At 38.9% G+C, this 7,500-nt stretch overlaps 1 protein-coding gene across 1 annotated transcript in view; it reads left to right on the forward strand.

Moving 5' to 3' along the window:
- The first annotated feature begins 2,096 nt into the window (after nucleotides 1–2,096).
- LOC111787966 (peroxiredoxin Q, chloroplastic-like) overlaps nucleotides 2,097–7,500 on the forward strand; it is a 12,825-nt gene continuing 7,421 nt past the window's right edge. Inside the window, exons 1-3 of the mRNA XM_023668083.1 lie at nucleotides 2,097–2,107; nucleotides 6,054–6,060; nucleotides 7,476–7,483. The gene's annotated coding sequence lies outside the window, so the exon portion shown is untranslated. The remainder of the gene's footprint in view (nucleotides 2,108–6,053; nucleotides 6,061–7,475; nucleotides 7,484–7,500) is intronic.

The raw sequence follows: 7,500 nt of genomic DNA on the forward strand, positions 1-7,500 counted from the left end.
GTTTTCCATATTGAGCATGCTATATGATGATGACTGCCATATTGCATCAAGTCGTTAGATCGACATAGGACACAACCCTAAGAGCGTGAAAATGATATTAATATAAATATCCACGAGTAAGCGTTACCTAGGGTAACAAAGAGATGAGACTAGAGGGTTGTGTCAGAAGAGACATTATGATGGATTTAGAGGGACCTCATGTATATTGTATGTTCATAAGCATAGGGCTACTTCCCCTAGAGATGATGAGTGCGAACGCGCACCGTATGATGAGCGCGTATGCTCACAGGTGCGAAAGCACACAAATGAGGGTGTTCATGAGGTGCATGACACTATGGGGTTCCGCTAACCTCCGAACGTCGCTACAGATTAGCATGACCAGAGGGTCCAAGGGGTGTGCGAGCGCCCTGGGGATTCACACTCGCACGTGTGAGTCGTGTGTAGGGAAGTACTACACATCCAATTTGTCCGAGACTAGAGGCCACCCCTTAAGATGATTAGAGATAGGTCCCTAAATCATGATTGCATGTGTTTGCATTTGCATGACCCCTATAGTGGGGCCACTTACTGAGTATTCTTTGAAATACTCAGGTCGTGTGCCACATCATTTTGCAGGTAAAGGGTAAGGCGCACTTGTACGAAGGACGGCAGCATCGCGAGTAGAGACTGTGACACGTGCATAGGATAGATTCATATTTAAATTCTTAGTTTTAAGTTAGAATAGGTTGTTTTGCCTTCCATTGTTTTAAATTACTTTGTATTTGTTTTTATTTTCTCTAAATTTTAGTATTTTGTATTTAAACACGTAAGACCATGACTGTGTTTTCAAGAGAAGAAGTTGTTTTAAACGTTTTTGAAGTTTACGTTATAAATGATGTTCATGTAAGGGTTATATTTCCACTTTATAGATGAGCATGAGACGTTAGTGGCGACTCTAGATATGTGGAAATTTAGGGTCGTTACACATCTACTTCTATATTTCTAGTAAAGGCAAGACACCCATGCACGTTTGACAGCAGCATCGCAATTTAAAAACCATACCACATGCATAGGGTGGTCACATTTTATTTCATAGATTTTATGTTAGTACAGGGCATTGCTGTTTTAAACTTACCTAGGATTATTTGATTTTTTCTTTTTATTATTTTAAGACCATTTTCTTAAACAAGTTAATGGCATTGTTTTATGAACATTTTAAATGAATATTTTTATCCAAGATGTTAGGTCATGCATGTGGTAGCGACGCTAAGTTAAAAGAAAATTAGGGTCATTTAAGAAATGATTTTATAAGAGTTTGTGCATGCATATTACCGAGTATAATATTTTAGGAATAAACAGGAATTGTCTTGCATGATTTATTTAAAATGGAAATTATAGGAACCTCATGCATAATTGTATGTTCACATGCATCGGGATGCTTACCCTTTAATATGTGTATGAACGAGTACACTATGTTATAAAAATGATAATCATGTTCATTATGGTGCTACGATGTTCGCTATTCCCTCTATGTTTCTGGCAACAACACTATAGTTGGTAGCCCGACCGGCAGCACAGGGGGTGTGCGAGTGGTGGGCCCATACTCTCACGTGTGGGTCGTGTGTAGAGGTGTGTAGAGAAGTACTACACATCTAATTTGCTCGGACTGGAAAGTCGCCTAAGAGAATACGGTTTTAAATGATAAGTCTCATTCACGTTGCATGTGTTTCCATTCCTTGACCCCAATAGTGGGGTTGCTTAGTGAGTATTTCTTAAAATACTCAAGCGTTGTGTTATTCTTACATTTCAGGTAAAGGCAAGACACTCCTGTACGATTGACGGTGACGTCGTGTTGAAGACCATGAAACTTGTGTTCGGGTACTTGCATTATATTTTTGTAGATCTGAAGTTAGACATCGTTTTCAAAATCTTCTTTTTCATTTATTTACATTTCACATTGGTTATTTCATTATTTTGTTTTAAATCTTTTAATACAAACGTATAAGTCGATGACATCATTTTATAAATGATTTTAAATGAATGTTTTCAAATAGAAAGTTTGTGTCATGCATATGGTAGCGACTCTATTTCAGTAGGAAATTCGAGTAAGTTATAGTTGGTATCAAAGCTCTAGGTTATAATGTAACGACCCTAAATTTCCACATACTCAGAGTCGCTACTAACGTCTCATGCTCATCTATAATGCGGAAATATAACTCTTACATGAACATAGTTGATAACGTAAACTTCAAAAAAAACGTTTAAAACAACTTCTTCTCTGGAAAACACAGCCATGGTCTTACGTGTTTAAATATGAAATACTGAAATTTAGAGAAAACAAAAACAAATACAAAATAATTTAAAACAATGAAANTCACTCATATAACATATAGCCCTGAAGTGCTTTTGCAGTATTCTATGTCGCCGACATAGTCACTATCAGTAAAACCGATCAGCTTACTTACTCCTCCCCTTTTGTAGAATACACCATAGTTAACTCTACCTTTCAAGTACCTCAAAGCTCTTTTTGCTATTGTAAAATGTTGTTGCGTTGGACAAACTATAAAACGACTTGTTAGACTGACAACAAACATAAGATCTGGTAGTGAGATATATTAAGCTTCCTACTATCTGTTTGAAAAAAGTTGTATCCATTTTAATACCATTTTCATCTTTACCATTTTTTTGTCCTGTAACAATAGGATTACAGACAGAGTTGTAATTTTGTATTTCAAATCGCTTCAAAACCTCAGTTGTATACTTCCTTTGACATATAAAAATGTCATCGGATCGTTCTATTAATTCAATCCCTAGAAAGAACCTCATCTATCCTAGATAAGTCATATTAAACTCCTTTTTCACAGAACACTTAAATTCTCCCATTAATGTTTCATCATTGCTGGTAAACAAAAGATCATCAACATATATGCTTACAATCAAAATGTTTGAATGGATTTAATTCTTTCTATATTTAAGAAAAATACGTCGATGTAGGTGAATAAAAGATCTACGACTTTGGTGAAGAAACTGAGTCCATCCAATTTATGTGCAAAAAGTTACGCAAATCTAAAGCAAATGGTTTAAACACCCAAAACTAATGAAATCTGGAAAATTGAAAACACGCATGAGAGAGAAAATTTCCGCCACACGTCGCCTATTGTACAAAGGAGCGCGGCGGAGTTGGTGAGTGACACATGGAAGCATTTCGCTAGAGAAATGCATTCAGCCTACCTTTTGACACGCGTCAGCACGCTCGGATTCGGGTCAAACCAAAATCAAAATGCTCACGTGAATCAAACAATGTTTGGAATCACAAACCTGACTCGTGACCGATCTGGCGACCCACAGTCCAACCTAACGATCTCGCCACTCCCTGTGCGCCGTGTGTGACGCCCAAAATATTTGAAGGGTAAGTTTGCGTCGTTGGGGTTTGATGTCTCCACTGCTCGCGCGATGCCCGAGCTGACCGTGTGTAAGGACCGGACTGACGCGATGACTCAAAAGGGTGGGTAAATTTTTTCTTCTTGATAAAACCATTAAAATTTAAAACATAATTCACATTATACCAAAATAGTGTGCGCACATTACTAATTTAAAATACAACATAATAGTTAAAAGACAAAATAAGGAACAGATGCAAAACATTTTAAAACAAAAGGGTTGAGGACGACGAGTGAGGTTAGTCTATATCACCTGCTCTAGAGTTCGCTCCTGACCTCGACCAGCTCCTTATCACCTAGAAAAAAATGGAGAATAAGGAATGAGTACAAGACTTAGTAAGTAGCCTACTTGTAGGCGGTTAATCGTGTCCTTGATATGCTAGGGTACCACATTCTTTGTTCCTGTTCTTTTTCTTGTTGTAAGTACTTAGGTCCTTCTAATTCTTGTTCTTGACTTAGGGTTCTTATCTTGATTTTTCTTAAGGACCTTGGTCCTTGAATCCTAAAACCTTGGTTTTCCTTTAAGGGCCTTAGTACTATGGTTTTTGGTTATGGGTCCTTTGTTCCTGGTTCTTGTCCTTAGAACTAGGATCTTGATCCACGTTCTAGTCCTTGATCTTTCTCTTGTTCTTGGTACTTTCTAGGTTCTTGTTCTGTTCTTGATTCGTTCTCCAAGACACTCCCCCTAGGATTTATGGCACTAGACATGCACCTGACAATCCTGTGTCCAAGGCTTCATGCGTTCCAAGTGACGTAGTCTTACCGCATCTTAGGGCTTGCCCTTCGTCACGGTCTGCTTAACCTATGTCCAAGGCTTCATGCGTTCCAAGCGGCATAGTCTGAAAAACCTACATCCAAGGCTTCTTACGTTCCAAGCGATGTAGTCTTAATACTACATCAAGGGCTTGCCCTATAATATAGTCTGCTTACCTACGCTCAAAGCTTCATGCGTTTCAAGCAACGTAGTCTAAAGTCATGAGCATGCTGTACTGTGGGAGGTCTTAAGAGGTCCTTGATTCGTGGCTAAGGTAACTTACTCTCTTCTGGTTCCTCCGTGACCTTAGACTACTCCCCTTAATAGACCATAAAGGTCACTTGCTTGGTGCATACTTAAACATGGCATCCTGCAAGTCTGCAGGGCATCTCTTCTAGGTGAGCGAAACTTGAGGCATGACATCATGCAAAGGAAACATGGTGCAGGGCATCCCACCTAGAAGAGGAATTCTTGGGCACCGCTTGGTGGGAGGTCATGGGTCGCTTTGGACATGATTAGAGTATTACCTAGCATTCTTGAGTTTCTGTTTCTGAGTTTGGGGACCTTGGTCCCTCGTCCTTGAGTGGTACCTAGCATTCTTCTTACTTGGGTAGTTATAAAGCTTATGTGTGGTTGTTCTTGGTTCTGAATCTGGTAAGTTTATAAGGTTCTTAATTTCTTGAGGCATAAGTTGTAACTTATATTTATAACCACATGAACCCATCTTAGTGTGAGTTGTTCTAGAAGGTCATAGATTTCTAGAGAGTTCTTTAGAGGGTTCTAGAAGAGTCTAAAGTCTTGTGGTGTTTCCTTTAGATGTTTCTTGGATCCAAACTTGGTTTAGGTTAAACTTGCTCCAATCAACTTGAAACCTCAAACTTATCTTCATGTCCTTCATAATCGACCTTATAAGAAGTATTAAATCATTCGGAGCACGTATAGACCTTGAAATCTCACAAGTAGTCCTAAGGGCATTTTAGTCATTTCCCCATAATCCTTGGTTTTGCTACTTAACGTGTTCCAATGGCTTTCAAACTTTACCAAATTATCAAACATCATAAAATAAGATCTACTTCAGAGTTTCATAGCATTTTGAGGTTATCTAGGTCATGAACTGTAGGTAGATATCCCTAGGGGCATTATGGTCATTTTGCATCATTTCTTGGTTTACCTACTTATCCTTATCCAATGACTACCAAACTTATATATAACCTTAACATGCTATAGTGTGCTCAACATTAAAATTTCATATGCAGCAGAGTTCATCTAGTGGGTTATTTTAACGTTATCTAAATCTTGAGCAATTTGTTCGGTTCAAGGTCTTAACTCACGGTTCCTATGATTTTTCTTTCATTTATCCTAATTTTATACTTGGTTTAGGGTTCATATGAAAATTCAAGCGATTCCTACAAGTATTTCTTAACAAAAAGTCCAAGGTAGCTACTTACCTCGTTGTTGATGTTTGGGACCTCCGTTCTTGAGCTTCCGATACTTGAATTACCTCAACTTTCCTTTCACAGACTCCTTATTGTGTCTACTTTCTGGAACCACAAAGTTTTTCATAAGAACCGGTCTGGAAGGTAGTTAAAATTGAGAAGAACCGAGGGAAGGTTGAGTTTTGGGTTGACATGGCCGGTTCAACTGAACCGGCCACGTCATCGTCTTCTTCCTCCAAACGGGAAGAAGACGCGCGCGACCGTTCGCGCCGCTGTCTGTAACTCGCCCTCCCCAGCTCCTATCACGTCGTTTCTCCCCTCGATTCTTTCATGAATCTTAAAGAGGGTATTACAAGGAAGTGCTAGGGATTGATGTCGTACCATTTCATGGATCTTAGCCTAAGATATTTGCTTCCAAAGTTCGTCCAAAATATGATTTCTCACCAGAGTAAAAACAGAGGATTTATTATTGGGTAGCCGATTCTAGGGGTTTTCCAGGCTCGATTTCTTCACGAAACCTCTTCCTTATTATCCTCTCAAGATAAAGGAATTGGTTTGGAGGAACGACTTTGAGTGTGGGACCTTAATTTCGAGAAATCACTCTCGGTCTGCAAGTTACCCGACACCTCGGATTTTCAATCTCTTGGATATCTTGTTCTTCGACGTTTCAGCTCTTGATTCCTTCATCAANTTTCAATCTCTTGAGTATCTTGTTCTTCGACGTTTCAGCTCTTGATTCCTTCATCAAAGTTACTCATCTTCTTTCCCTCAAGCTAAAGGAATCCCTAATTTGAAGGAAAATAAGCCGTAGATAGGAATTTGACACTTACCCCCAATTTGAACCCGAAACGTATTTTCTTCAATTGGAAACATTCTCTGGAGGTGCAGAAACCTATTGGGGTCGTCCTTGCTCGAAGAATACTTGTGTGTCCTCGGATTTGAATTTTAAGTTTTCCTTGAAGCTCTTTAATGGCGGATTGAATTGGAGAAATGGTTTCTAGGCACATTCAGAACTCTATTACTTCATAGAACTTGTGGGTAGTCTTGTTTAGAAGCTATAGGAACAAGTTTGAAAGGAAATGGTGGAGAATTGCTCTCGAATTTGGAAGAAACCCGAGAGTAGGAGACCTAAAATCTAAACACTTATTGCCAACGACTAGGAGCTCGACCTTGTTCGATTCTTGTTCCAAACGATTACCCCAACTTCAGAATTTATAGGAAAAACTTAAACCGACATTGGGAGCTCCAGAATCATCGTGAATTGTCGGTTAGATTTTCTAGAAAATCTGTCAGAAATATCTACCCCGATCAGAGCCTCACCGACTTTTATTTTGAATCCTAGCCGTTGGATGTGACGATCTGTGAGTTTTCTAGAATATATACAAGTTTGGAGGAGATCCAATGGCTGAGAGTCGAGATTTAAAGGATTTTGTGCATAAGGCATTATGAAGTTTCTGATTTTTTAGCAGAATGGCAAACCCGTAATTATCCTTAACTTCAAGGGTATTTTGGTAATTTGCCACTTTCCAAATATTTTATTATTTTCTTGAAAAATCCATAATTTTCCTAAAAATTCTTCATACCTGTGGGTCATTTTCCCCTCCTTGAACATCTTGAAATTCCTTCTAGATAAGGAATTAAAAATCTAGAAAGATCCTTGATAATTGGAAAAATGACCTTTTGGTCCTGTTCGCTTACGCTTTCACTCTCAATCCTTCCCCAAAGGTCTTAAGTTCTTAAGATTACTTCTTATGGTATAGAAATGACTTACTAAGACCACTTTCCTTGCTTAATCCTCATAATTTCCTTTCTTGGATTTTTTGGGTCTTGCATAGGTGGCTTTCCTTTGGGTGGCGCGTGCCAGCGCATGGGGGAGCTTGCCTGTGCGTGC

The sequence above is a fragment of the Cucurbita pepo genome, chromosome LG02, assembly GCF_002806865.2.
Source record: "Cucurbita pepo subsp. pepo cultivar mu-cu-16 chromosome LG02, ASM280686v2, whole genome shotgun sequence".
NCBI lineage: Eukaryota > Viridiplantae > Streptophyta > Magnoliopsida > Cucurbitales > Cucurbitaceae > Cucurbita > Cucurbita pepo.